Source organism: Papaver somniferum, unplaced genomic scaffold (assembly GCF_003573695.1).
Source record: "Papaver somniferum cultivar HN1 unplaced genomic scaffold, ASM357369v1 unplaced-scaffold_137, whole genome shotgun sequence".
NCBI classification, from domain to species: Eukaryota; Viridiplantae; Streptophyta; class Magnoliopsida; order Ranunculales; family Papaveraceae; genus Papaver; species Papaver somniferum.
Window position 1 is genome coordinate 11,516,035 of NW_020622934.1, and position 15,235 is coordinate 11,531,269.

General features: G+C 34.6%; 3 non-coding genes across 3 annotated transcripts; all 3 read right to left on the minus strand.

The window, feature by feature from the left end:
* Window positions 1-3,569: 3,569 nt before the first annotated feature.
* Window positions 3,570-3,651, minus strand: TRNAS-UGA. The gene has a single exon. It is a non-coding gene; the product is annotated as a tRNA-Ser (tRNA).
* A 65-nt stretch (window positions 3,652-3,716) lies between these two features.
* Window positions 3,717-3,841, minus strand: LOC113335088. The gene has a single exon (XR_003353151.1). It is a non-coding gene; the product is annotated as a small nucleolar RNA snoR86 (small nucleolar RNA).
* Window positions 3,842-4,379: 538 nt separating this feature from the next.
* On the minus strand, window positions 4,380-4,478 carry LOC113335089. Its single transcript, XR_003353152.1, has one exon. It is a non-coding gene; the product is annotated as a small nucleolar RNA snoR1 (small nucleolar RNA).
* Between the last annotated feature and the right edge of the window lie 10,757 nt (window positions 4,479-15,235).

Sequence of the window (15,235 nt, forward strand, 5' to 3'; positions counted from 1 at the left end):
ATACGTAAACCATATGTATTTGTAGTGTGAACTATGATAGACGCATTTATGTGTCTATTTTGATCTCAATTGTATATATTGTTAGTACTCGATTTTATATTTATTATGGATTTTTATGTCTTTGTAGGTGTTTTTGGAGAAATACACTTATGCAGAGAAATTGGCTCGAAAAGCGATATTTGCACCCCCGATCGGAATTACTAAAGGAACCCAGAGTATGCGTTAAAGGCACCCCGAAAATATGTTGGACCACCCGGAAAAAATGTTATTTTCACCCAAGAGAAATTGCTAAATGGACCACAGCAGTGGATAAGGGCTACCCAGATTACTAAGGGGCAACCAAATTGTTATTCACACCCCATCAGTTGGTTAAGGGGCATCTTCTTCTTCTCTAATTCAAAATTTGCTTTTGGCGGGAAATATTTTTGCAGGAAGAACGAAATTAGGATTGGATTTTTGGGAAATTTCGAATGAGATTCAGTGACGGATTTCTATTGGGTTAGAGAAGAACATGCATGGTATATGTGTTTGATTCGACTAACTTGGGATGGATCATCCGTTTGAAGCTAAAACAGGAAGAAGAATACTCGAACTCTGCTGAGATGATTTTGCACGAGTTCTTCTCGGGTCCTTTCATGGATTGAGTTTGCTTAGGGCCTATTTGACTAAAACATGGGATGTATGAGGTTTGGTTTCGGGAAAAAACGCAAGTTTAATCGGTTCACAGTAAAACATGGCAGTTATTATTCTCGGGAATTTTCTATGCTATATTTGGGAAGTATGTGGAGGAAAGGAAGGAATATATGCTCTGCGTGATTCTTTTTACATCCTTCGACAAAATCTGGAAAGTTTGAGAAGGAGAAGACGTGTGAAGGAGCTGACAGAGGAGAAAATCCACGTGACTTCCGGTTAAAGAAAATGAGAGATGTTTTTGGGTTAAGTCGAGATAAATCAGGCCAATGGTATATATATATATATGGTTCTGGGAGGTCACACAGAGGGTCGAGAGTTTGGGGTCGATTGAGAGCCAACGGAGGAGTTGGGGTAGGCTGCAGTGGAGAATAGAAAAGTGCAGAGTCGTTTTCTGCACTTTCAGGAAGAAGAGGAATATCAAGAACAAACACACACTCAAGTCAGTCGCGAAGAGAAGAACAGTCGTTAATGCTACAGTGACTACGACAAGATATTGTAACCCTTCTTTTCAAATCTGCAACACTTATTAGTGATCTATTGTAACAGTGGCTTCTGTAACGTTTTCACAGCGTTGCAAATATCTGTGTTGCACAATTTATCCAATAAAACACCTTTTTGAGCTATGAAAAATTATTTTGAGTGTGTTCTTCACATGAGGAGCTAAACCCCAACACTGGGATGACGGAGGAAGCTAATTCTCATCATTTTGGTAACTCTATTTAATTCTTTTTATGACTTTTGCATTAATATAAATTGAATTATAATTTTAAATTAATTAGTTGTCATTTAGTTTGATGGGTTATGCTTAGCTTTAGTGTTTTGATAACCCATGCTTACCATTTACAATTAATATTTTATAAAATCTACCTTGAAAAAGATTAAGAGTCAATAATTGTTATTTTTGGAATTATATTTGTCTAAGAATTAATATTGAACCATAGTGATTGAGTGTGGTGGAATCCTAATTCCCAGTAATCTCTCAATATTGTCATTCTCTTTTATTTTATTTGCTAAATTAATTTTATAATTTAAGTCTAAAATCAACTTCACAAGTCTGGGAATCAAACCCTTTCTTACCACTGTAAAAACTACATCAGTTTTTGTGGCGCCGTTGCCGAGGACTTGTTTTTAGGTTAGGTTTTAGATCTTTTTAGGTTTATGTATTTTATATTATTTCTTTTGTTTGATTTTACTTTGGGTAGGTTCGATGGAAGCTAAAAGTGGAAAGTTGAACTTGCCTAAAAAAGTACAAAAAAATCCAAGACCTTTATTTATTTTTGTTAGTTTTTATTTTTGGTTTGTTTGTTTATTTATTTTTTAGTATTTTATTTATATAAAAAAAAACATGTTGCACACACCAATTGCATCGTCAGAATTGCCGAATTTAGGAAACCTGCGGAAAAGTACGCCGAACTCGTGCCTTGGGCCTTATGGGAGTTACCAGCCGAAATTCCACAAGCCTCAGCCTCGTACCAGCAGGTATAACCTAATTTAGTAAAACCTGCATAACCTAATTTAGTATAACCTAATATTTTGCTGAGGTAGCCTAAGCTTACCTAATTTAGTAAAACTTGCATCTGTATGTGCACGATTTAGTGGTGGAGAATTTACCCATCAAGACCCAGATGAATGGTTTGACGAGTCCACCGAGTTAGCTGGGAAAACTAGGCAATGAGCTTCAATGAGAGAACCAGAAATACCTAGAAATCTTATTCATAGGGTCAGAGTTGATTATGGGTCAGATATTCTTAGGCGTCTAGCGGTCTTGGAAATGAATCAAGGGTCACACCATGCCAGATATGAAGAGCAGGCCCACGCTCTTTATTACAACTCTAGGTTTGAAAACCGCCAGAGATTTGATCCATATTCTGAGACTTATAACCCTGGTTGGAGACACCATCCTAATTTTTCATGGTCTAAGGGCCAGAATTAAGGCCAGTCTAGTAATTCTCAGGCTCCCTCGACATTTGGCTATACTAAGAATTCTTTAGGACCAGCACAATTTTAGAACCTTTCCGATAAGAAGATCATGAGTTTAGAAGAGTCTCTAACCATCTTATCTCATAATATTGCAGTGTTTAAGAAATCAGTTGAGAAAAGTTTACAGGAAAATTCTCAGGCTATTTCCGACCTAAAAACCCAGGTTAGTCTAATTGCCGAGTCTTTGCAAGAGAGAGAAAGAAAAGTTCCCCAGTCAACCACTACCCAATCCTAGAGGAATTCATGAAGTATCCTCCAGAGAGAATGAGTTCAATCATGTGAACTCTATAACAACCCTTAGGAATGGTAAAACGGTAGACAATAATGTAGCCATGCCTAATAGTGGACATATTGTAGATCTACCTTCTAGTTCCCAAGAGAAACCACCAGCTCCCACGTGTTTAGGATTTCACCCTTCAAAGTTATAGTTGGCTGGGTTTGATAGACAAAAAGGCAATCATGTCAATAATACCAATGAATGAAACATTAAATAAACTAAGCACACAATAACAAAGTCTTTACAAAGACAGACAAAGAGTCGCAACAAGGCTCCACATTGGCTTAATTTGCCATTTGATAATAAGTTAATAACCTAAATCTGTCACAAAACACATGCAAAGTGAACCGAGAATTAGATAACGTTAACGAACACAATTCGAATCGCAAGATATAAAATAGCTTACAGCCTGCTAACTCAATGGTGCAACAAGCTCTCCCTAGATGAATTGAGAATTGAAAGTTGATATGATGACTAGTAACTTAATGGTGCATCTGAAGTTTAACAACAAAGCTGTCAGTAGTCATATTTTGAATTGTAAAAAAAACCCGAGCAACTAAACAAATACCTAAAAATGTAGTCTTAAAACTATACACAGTTTCACAAAAATTACAGATTGCGTCCACAGCAGGGTTCGAACCTGCGCGGGCAAAGCCCAACAGATTTCAAGTCTGTCTCCGTAACCAATCGGACATATCGACATCAAGTACTCAAATGTATTAAGCACTTCAAGAAAATACATTCAAGAAAACCAACAGTATAAAGACATGTAGCGACTTGTTCGAGGCCTTATTCAAAATTGAAATTTTGATAGGCACGGAGAATCGTCTATTATTATTGCCAACCTTCAATGCAAATGTCACGTCATAATTAATTTACATGGATTTGCTCTGCAAATTGGCTATATAGCACAACAACAAAATTAAAACACCACAAACAACATCATAAATATCAGGGTCAAGATCAAACATGAATTCACCTTCAATGACAGGATATATGCCTGTTTATGGACAATATTAACCAACTAAAAATGAACAACGAACAATTTATATGATCAACATAGCACGACACAAGCCACATAAGTTCTTACACCAGAGTTGTACCTAAACTGGGAAAACCCATAGATTCTGCTTTAAAGAAAATACCTACAAAATGCAACAAAATACACAAAACAAACATTAACCAACACATCCAATAAAACTATTAATGTTGAATATGGCATCAGATCTGATAGGCACACGGAGAATTGCTTATTGCTATTGCCATTAGAATTAGACGACTTTGCTCTGCAAAACATAAGCCCTAAAGCTTGGTTTAAGTGACAAGGTGTAACCCAATTCAAAAACTACCTGACTGATGGCAGACATTTCTTAGTAACACGAGACTATAGTCCACAAAAATAAAACAAAAGGAAAATAAGGAGTAGAAGGGCTCAGAGAGTTGCTAACTGTGCTCAAGGAAGAACTGTTTTAAGGTTCTTCTCATACAAGAGGTGTCAGAAAGAAATATAGCACTGATCATCATTGCCACATCAAATCTTTCTAATAAATCACAAGTTTCGCTTTAGGAGTAAAGTAATTAACTTGAAAAACAGCATTGTCTTACTGCACCTAACACCTAAAATTAGATTCTATATATGCTTAATATAGGAGTAAATTACTGGACATGAAAAACATGACTGTTATGTATCATATTAAGAGTACATGTTAATCAAATCCAAATAAATAGGATTTAATTAGCCTTACATGCAACATATATCACTCTACGCTTACATGAAACATATATCATTCTACGCTTACATGCAACATATAGTGTGGTAGTTTAACTGCATTCTAAGCTTACGTGGAAGATGGAAGATGGATGAATTCCACTATAAGACTTGCTCTGACGGATGTTTTTTTTTGGAATCATTTTTTGGGGACTACTCAAAAATGGTGGGGACTAAACTGTGATAGGAATGTGTACTCTATACTTATAAGGGATGTCCTGAAGTGTGGAAATGACTAACCTACCCTTCACCTATATATATAATCACCTCCTCCCATCACCACCACCTATATATATATAACCATCTCCTCCCATCACCACCAACGACCACCACCACCACCGACCACTTCAAATCACCACCGCCGCCACCTCTATATATAGCTTAATTAAAAATATTAACAAAATCAAAATTATAACAAACCCATTACTTTTCATTCGTTTTCCATTGAAAAAATGAGAAGTAATCATCAAAATGAGTTGAAAATGGAAGTTACAGAGAGAAGTTCGGCAAGGAATTATGTGAAAAATTTTGTCGAACTAGCCGAACTCAACTTTAATGGAGGTTTTTGTTTTCAGAGAAAAATTCGTTTACGTCGAAAAAAATGTCCAAGCCGAACTTATTGTTCGGTTACGTCGCAAAAAGTTCGGTTACATCGAAAAAAGTTCGGTTATGCCACAAAAAAGTTCGGTTACATTGCAATTTTTTTCTCCTAACCGAATTTTTCTCTGAAAAACCTGCATTACGTCGTAATTTCTTTTCCTAGACGAACTCCTAGTTCGGTTACGTCGCAATTTTCTTCTTCTAACCGACCTTTTCTCTGAAAGAAAAAACTCCACTAAAACTGAGTTCGGCTACTTGTGTTTTCAGAAATATTAGCCGAACTACACATGCAGATGAGTTCGGCTACCTGTTCTTCAGATTTTGTAGCCGAACTTTTTTAACCAAACCGAAATCAATTTGTAAATTGTTCATTTTTAGGAATGTTTTGGCCAATTCAAGCACCATTAACTAAATTTGAAGTATATGTGAGTAACCAAAACATCATACTCTTGTTGTAGCTCTTAAAGAAAAAGATCTTAACTTTTTTTCTTCCAAAACCCTCATCTTCATTATCATCTTCATCTTCTTCTTCTCCCTCTCAATAATTCTTCTTTTGAAAAAAATAAATTATTAATTTAATCTCACTAATCATTAATTAACTCACTAATCATTACACTAATTTAATTACCAAGGGAAAGTTTGGTCTTAAAAAAAAACTTAGATAAGGGGTGACTCATTATTACTTCTAATATCCACCCCAAAAAATGGAGAGTAGTCCCCACCATTTTTGAGTAGTCCCTAAAAAACAGTTCTTTTTTGGGAAACCTATTTTGAGGCCTACTCAATATTTTTGAGGCATACTGAATGATGATGCCATTTAGGGTATCTTTATAAGGGATGTCTAAGCATACCAAATTACTAGGTTACCCTTTAATTAGATTAAATTATTTAAATATCCTTTATTTTTATTTTTTTTGGTAAGTCCAACTTAAATATTCTTCAATTTAATTAAGAACTTAAACTAAAAATAAATTAAGTTACTGAAATTAAAAATTTAAATTAAAACTAATCAAAACATATAATCAGTTAACACATTTCTTATTCTTTCTTCTTCTTCTTCTTTCTTTTTCTTTTTCCATTTTCAGCAGCCGAACCCCCCTCCATAAACCCCCCGATAATGTATATTATAAGGTATATCACAAAAACCCATCTATATTTTGACTATTACTGCTTAGTTTGATCGATAGAATAAGGTTTCTTTGATTATCAAAAGTTGGTTCGGCCAAGAAGTTTGCGACAAAAACAGACGAACTTAGGCCTTTTCTTATTTTTTTACCATTGGAAGATCAGTTCGGCTTAATTTGTAATTCAATTTTTAGCCGAACTAAGGCTACATCTTAGGGTTCAATAAAGTTCGGCTCATTCGACTTCTCAATGTTTTCAGCCGAACAGGTAAACTTAGTAGAGTTTTGTAATGCAATACAGTTCGGCTGATTTAACTTGTATAGGTTTTAAGCCGAACATCACTCTGTGTGTCTCAAACTTTTTTTAGTTATTGGTCGAACTATGTTTTTTAAGGCCAAACTTAGTATATACTTTAGGAGAACTTTGAATTATTGGCTGAACCTTATATCGAACAAGCCGAACTGTTCTTCCTGTGAGAAGTTCGGCTCTTATACTTCAGCCAAACCAAGTATTGAACTCCGAAGAAGTTTGGAAAATTTTAACTTTTTGGAGCTAAAAAAGAGAGATTAGACGTCGTATACGAGTATACTTGTGTATTATTAGCAGAAGGTTCTTCATTAATATATTGTCCTCTGGATTTGGCTTCAAATCCCCAAATCTCAAAAACCCTCTTTTTTTTCACTTCTTCTTCCTCTCTCAAAAACCCATCTCTTACTTAAAAATCAGTTTTTTTTCAACTAACTAACAACTTAACTTAGTCAATCGTTAACATTATTATTAATCATTATTATTAAAACTAATCATAATCATTAACACTAATTAAATGAGGGTAGTTATGCCATTATCAAAAAGGATGGATAAGGGGTGATGGTGTTTTTTATTTAGTGACCCTATTTTGGCATTATTCAGTATGCCTCAAAAAAATTCAGTACGCCTCAAAACAGGTTTCTTTTTTTTTTCTTCTTTTTTTCTGTATGGGTGACTAGGGTGAGCATGGGCCGAAATGGGCCGGTTTTACCTCATCCACATCCAATCCGATTCGTTACGGATTTTAAATTGGGAAAATTATGCTAAGGCCCCACCCATGGATAACCCATAATATCAAGCTCTTAATTAAAATAAGTTTAAATTTAGGCCCCGAAATTTTAAAAGACCTTGATACCCTTATGTATCTTGTCAAGCCCATAATTAAATAAAATTAAAATTTAGGCCCGAAAGTATTAAAATATTATGTGATGATGTTCCAACCACCTCCGACCACCACAACCACCGCCAACCACCTCCGAACACCACCACCAACCACCGCCGCCGACCACCACAGTCGCCGCCAACCACCTCCGACCACCACCGCCACCAACCACCACCTCCGACCACCACCATCAACCACCTTCGCCGCCACCACTGCCGACCACCACCGACATATTGATGTGTAAACAGAAGTTACACATGCATATGACATGTGTATTCAGAAGTTACACATTCATATAAAATGTGTAATGCAAAGTTACACTTGTACATGGATGTGTACTCTGTAGTTACACATATGTCCGCAGAAGTTACACATGCGTATGGCATGTGTATCTACAAGTTACACATCCATATGCATGTGTAACTTTTTATTACACATGCTATATGTAAGGTTATCTACAAGTTATTCATCATAAAAATATATGTATTACTTTAATTTTTGATTTACAATAATTTGTCCGTTCATCAATTACTACAATTATAGTGATTGGTTGTTTGAACACAATAAACGAATTAAAACACGAGATATGGAAATTGAAATCCTAAAAATAATCCACTATATTTCCTTCCTTTTTTATCTTTCTTGATTCCAATATACTTGCACATCTGCAAATAGGAATAAACATCCGTGGAATTAGGTTGGATGGACAAAAAATAAAGAAACAAAATTATAGAATAATTGCAAGGCAAAATTATAGAATAATTGCAAGGCAAAATTATAGAAAAAAAATCAATTTACATATTACAAGACAAGACAACTAAAATTTTTAAAGATTAGGAATTCACTTCAGAAATCCCAAGTCCGTTGTAATTACGAAGTAAGTAGTCTGGACAAAGAGTGAAGCATACAACATCAATAGAAATTAAAATTATCCCAAAATTCAAACAAACAAAAATCTTCAATCTTTCAACATAATTCATGTTCAATAATAAAAACTGTCCAATCTCTTATACAAAAATTAATCTCAACAATCCAATGAAAACAAAAACAACAAAACAGACCACAAATCATTTCAGTTCAATCACTAAAACTAGAAGTTACATATTCAATCAGTATGTGTAAGTAAAAGTTACACATCTTTCTAGCATGTGTAACTAGAAAGTACACATCTACTTAGCTTGTGTAACTATAAGTTACACATCAATTAGCATGTGTAACTAGTAGCTACACAGAACACATCATGATGAACATAAACAATAAATACTCATTTTTAAATCAAATTACTGCCTCTTCTTTTCAAAGATATGTTTACCATCTATAACTGTAAACTTGGAACCTACCTCAAGTATTTGATGTACTCTTCAGTTTCTAAGGTGCCAAATTCTGGTTGCAGAAGAGCAGCAACAACTAAAACTAGTTGGAACACTATGTAAACCTGTTGGCCCAAAATGCAGAAGAGAAAAATAATCAATTTAGCAACTCCGTAAACCAAATTTTAGGGTAAAATTTCATTATACTGATTGACGTCTTGCTTTTATTTTCTTATTGTGGATGTTATCTATTTTGTGATAACCATTTGCATATACAGAAATGTTGCAGGAAAATCTTCACATATCTATTCCCTAGGCATGAAAAATGAGTTGCTTATGCATCAGTATGCACCGGGTGCTTAGTCTCGCTTGCGTCGCAGACAACACAAACAGGCAATACAATGAACCATAGTATATAAGAAGATAATGAAATACCGAATTACCAGAAGTGTGTGTTCAAACTGAGCATTATGTTTTCCATACGCAGTAACAACTGTCCATCCATCAGGCCATAATAATCACGACGCACTCCTACAATAAAAAAAAGTGGCATATTTAATCAGTTTGTGTAAGTAAAAGTTACACATCTAATTAGCATGTGTAACTAGAAATTACACATCTATTTTAGTTGTGTAACTAGAAGTTACACATCCATTTAGCTTGTGTATCTATAAGTTACACTCTTGCATTTTCTTATTTACTTGCATGATGTCGCCCTGTATGGATTCAAGGACCATCCCATGACGATTCTGCATAGTCTCAATCTGTCCAATCATGTGTTCCAGTTCATCACTAACCTGACTTGTTCCAATCAGACCAAACACCAAAAATCCTGCCAAATGAGCTATAATTCATGTCTCATGCTTAGGTATATGAACAAGAGAAGTACAAAAAATTTCTTTTGAGCCAACTGACTCAAATCCTGAAATGAAAACCAACAAAGCATCCTTCCAAATGAGCTAATCAATAATAAGAACAAGTAAAATATGATCTCCTGAGAACAACAACTATTCCTTCTCATACAAGAAGGAACACAGGATTTGACGTGTAAATCACACACAACCTAGGCTCAACAAGACCACAGACAAAGCAAAACAACTAAGCATTTTAATGTTTAACATCAAACTCCATATAAGTAAAATAAATCAAAATACAATCGATCAAGAAATTAACAGTATCATTAATCCCCCTGTAATTCAATGCAAAGAACTCCATAAACTTATTTCAGATCCAAATCAACTAAAAGCCAAATCTAGAACTACAAGCTTAATATTCAACTTCAAAATACCTAAATCAACCAACTAATTATCAAACGAATTAACAAGGCTCCAATTGAAGAAATTCACTACTGTAACTACCTGCAAATTCTAACAACAAAACGCATGAAAATATTTCATATTTACTCGTCCAATATAAGTATATGCACATTCTTACAACACCGTATGATTTCACCTTAATCCTTACTACTTTCGTTACCTTCAAAATAATCGAAGAGAAGCATCATCTTCATCAGTTGCCTCCTATTTTCTAACCTACACAGAAAAATCAACAAAATCAGATTTGGTCAAAATAATTAAACAACCACGTTTTCGGAAATTTTGAATAGGTAATACGGATTCATACATGAGGATTACGAATCTAGATTCTGATTTTCAATTAGGATAAAAGACTGAAAGATCGATGGATTCTCAGCGAAGAACCCTAAAGTTTTTGGAATTTTTTTGTCAAGATTTTTTCAAGATTTCTCACTCGAAATGGAGAGAAATATGTGATTAAAGTAGATCTGAATGCTAATCACGAATCAAATAATAGAAAAGAAGTGAAATCGAAGTTATGTTTCCGAAATCTTTATATCAATTTCAAAACTAAAACATGAAAAAATTAAAAGGATACAACAAGGAAACCTATCTATTATTTAGTATCTGTTGATGAATTCTTCAGATTTCTTTGTTGATGGAGAATTTACTCAATTTTATTCTTCACTACAGACATAATAACTCCATTAAAACTGAGGATCTAGTGAGAATTCGATGTGTTTTTCAATGAATTTAGACGATTTATTAACTTTGCGACATTCCCGATTTAGATTAGTATTATTGAATCAATGGTGATATGGTTTTGAGATCTCTGAAAATTATTTTGGAGAGAAAGAAAGATGGAGAGAGAAAGAACATCTGAAATGAAAAATATCTTCTGATATTCCTATTGTATATATACTAAAGGGTAATGTTGCCATAATTAAAATTCATAATAATTAATTATGGGCCAGATCTGAAGAAAATTTGATATTTTGGGCCTATTAGTAGCAATTTCTGAAAATATGGAGTTAACAATGAAGGATCCATTTTGTGGGGCTTCTATATATTGAACCCATATAGTATGGGGGTTCTAGTATTTTTCACTTTTAAATTTGGCATCCGCGTCTAATCCGCATCCAACGGATTTGCATCTAATGGATGCACGGAGTAACGGATTGGGTACGGATATTTCAATGGATTTGTTTTAATTCAAATTTATGACGAAGAAATAAAATAAACATAGATGACTTCTTATAAAACCTACACACTTTATGTATGTGTACAAATATAAAAGTGTCATGGATAACACTCCAAGCAAATACTTCAAGAATTTCTAAATTATTTATGTATTTTTAAGAACTATATAAATGCCCTTAATCTAACGGATATGGATGTCCAACGGATTTTCAACATTGCATCCGGGACCAATCCGTAATCCGTTGGATTTTTAGAATTGTCATCCGCATCCAACCCATTAGCGGACGGTCTGAACATCCATCTTCAACAATACAGTTGGTCCCGGTTAAATCTGCGGATTGTGGGCAAAATGCTCACCCCTATGGGTGAGCTACGGATAGGTGGACGTGTATTTGGTATCATCCATGTCCAATCATGTTAAATGCGGATTTGAGATTCTCACCCATGTCCAAATCATAACCCGTCGGATTTGGGACGTTGAAATTAACGTTTAATCTCATTTTTAGTGGGCTTTAGACATTGTAGTCTAGCGTCCTTAGGCCTAGTACTCCCTAGTCCAAAAAAAAACCCGGCTTAACAGTTTGGTCCAAATATTTAACGAGTTAGTCCAAATTCGTACCAGTTCAAACTAATCTAGAACCAAAAATGCCCTTCCTTATGATGATACATGGATATGAACGATTTTTTTAAATTTTCAAATTTCAAATTTAAATTAGGAGAGATTCAGAGATAGAGAGAGACCGAAAGAGATTTTGAGGGGATTTTTGGATTCAATCGTTTATCCATCAGATTTTGATCCCAGGTTAGAGATCTCAAATTTTAATCTTATCCTTTCTACTATTTTGTTTGTTTCTTCGATTCTCTTTTTTTTTTATTTTTTTGTCTTAATTTGAATGCATGAGATGAAATCAATTTTATCTTTCGTCTTTCGTTCGATCTTTTGATTTATTTTTTTGATTTTGTTATTTGTTAAGTTTTGATTACCATGAAACTCTTTTGTTTTAAGTTTTTGATTTTGATTTTTCTTTTGATTTGTTTTTGGATGTTTGGTATGAAATCGATTGATTTTTGGTCTTTGTTTTTTTGATTTTTCATTTCTTCTATGTGATTTATTAACAAGTTGAAAGTAATTCATGGTTTAAATTGATAGAGTAATTGATTTCTTTTATTTTTTGACTGTACAGAATGTGTACTTTCTTGTACACTGTATATGTTTCGATTTATTATGATTTTAAAGTTGATTCTCAGATAAACTTAAATATGATTCGGATTTTTTAATGTTAAATCTCTGTGTTAGTGAATTCGATTTTGAGATATTTTAGACATGACTTGGATCTTTTTTATTAGTTATTGGATTTATCATTGTATGTGGATTAAACCTAAGAATGCTACTTTTTGAGATCTTTTGCATGCGGTTTAGATCTTTGATGTCTTCATTTATGTGTTTTTGATATATGTTTTTTGTAATATGCAGTGTATCAACCATGTCTGGGAAGATTTTGTATGCTATCTTGAATCATGGTGACCATTCGGCCTCTATTTGGTAGATGTGTACATATTTTTACAATAATATTTTATATGATGAATGCATGGGTTGTTTTATTTGAACCATTGATCTATTTTGTTATTTTCATGTAAATATTTATATACATGTACACTAGTATGCTATGCGATGGATGCATGACCTGTTTTGTTGGTATATACACTAGATTTTTGTATTTTTCTATAGATGTGTACATGTTTGTACACTGAAATGCTCTGTGATGAATACATGGTCTGTCATGTGGGTATGGATGCTATATTTTGTTATGTTTTTGTAAAGTGTAAATGTTTTGCAGACTAGGATGTTTTTTGATAAATGCATGGCATGTCCAGTGGGTATGATGCTAGCATTTGCATAGCATGTGCATGAATGTTTTGGTTTTCTGTAGAGGTGTAAACGTATGTACACCAATATATGTTTCAGTTTGTATAGCATGTGCATGCACTTTAATGTACATCGTATATTTTTTGATATATGTTTTTTATAATATATTGGGTATCAACCATGTCTGAGAAGGTTGTATATGTTGTTCTTGAATCATGGTGAGTATTATGTCCTATTTTGGCAGATGCGTACACATTTGTACACTAGATAAAACTTTATGTGTGATGAACGCATGGGTTGTTTTGTTTGAATTAATAATTTATTTTTGTTGTTTTTCTGTAGATGTGTACGTACTTATACACTAGTGTGATATCTCATGATTTTTGTTCTGTTTCGTGGGTATGGATGTTGGATTAATTGGATTTTGAAGGTGTGCACCATTTATAGTTGTACACCATCTGTGTTGTGTTAATATTATATGGCATGCTTTAATTAGGGGTATGAATGTTGGATTTTTGTAGTTGTGTACATATTTGTGCACCATTGTTCTCTTTCATAATTATATGATTTGTTTTGTGGGTATGGATGTTTGATTAGTTTGATTTTTGTAGAGTTGTACATGTTTGTACACTATTATGCTCGGTGATGAATTGATCGTCCGTCATGTGAGTATGGAAGTTAGAATTTGTCAAGTTTTTATAGAGGTGTCCATATTTGCACACATGTATGCTCTGTAATGATTATTTTGAGGTTTATTTTGATTTTAAGATTGTCGGGATCATGTTGTTGTGCGTACTGATAAGCATGTATATGCTACATTTTATGTCCATATTTATGTTAATTAGGACTCGATATTTGGCTAATAACACTCTTTCAACACTTTTGTAGAAAATACGAGCGAAATCCATTCACTCGCATGATAAATGGCTAAATTGCAGTTAAAGAGGCATTTGCGACTCAAAGTACCAATGCTTCATTTCATGGCACCAAAATGAGCAAGAGTTTACTGGGATGCCTGTTTAATTTTGTCAATCCCATTAATGAACTCATGGTCAGAGAGGACAAGACAGCAAAGAACGTGGGGCCACACTTGGAAGTTGAAAAGGCACTAGCATACCACCATGGAGGAAGAGCTAATTTTGATGCCACTTAATCTTTCTATGATGATACTAGCTAATAAATTAATGGTCAGGCAATGATACAAATGTAAGCAAAGATTTCTCTTTGTATTACCAAGCACGTGGAACCATAAGAAGCTAAAGAATGGTGGGACGTGGCAGCTATGGGTCAAAGCATCCAACAGAGTACTCTGTTCTTCGGAAAACAAAAGAAAATTTCATTTCTTATCATTTCAAGCAGCTGCCGTTCCCTTTACTGTAACTTATTTTTTGCATCTGTTAGTGGAAGCTGAGATCATGGAGCTAGAGATGTGTGTCGACTGGAGGTGTTAAGTGTTGGTAGATGCTGTTGTCCAAGATTTCATGGGTTAAGAGAAGACCGCAGGGATAAATGGATCTGGGGTTTCTCGAGGTACACCGTGAATGGATAACTGCGAATTTAAGCTACAGAGAAGTCGAGATGCGTGTGTAAGCAGGTTGGTTTCACGAGAGCCCGTGGGTGTCTTAAACTCAAATGGAGAGAAGAACTGCAGTCAACGGTGGCTAACTGACATGGAACGGAAGATGGTTAACTGGTTGTAACTGGTGAAGGCAGGACTCAAGATGGTCGGAGATGGAGCATAAACGGTGCTGTGACGTGCTACATATTCTCTTGATGCAATCAGCAATGTCAGTTCTTGCAGGGACTGAATATGGGAAGTAATGATGTAGACTGAGATGAAGATGAACGTACGGTGGACCAAGATGAGTACGCCAGGCAGGAGAAGATGGATAGAGGTGTCGTTGGTTAGTCTGGCTTCTCTCGTGAGAATC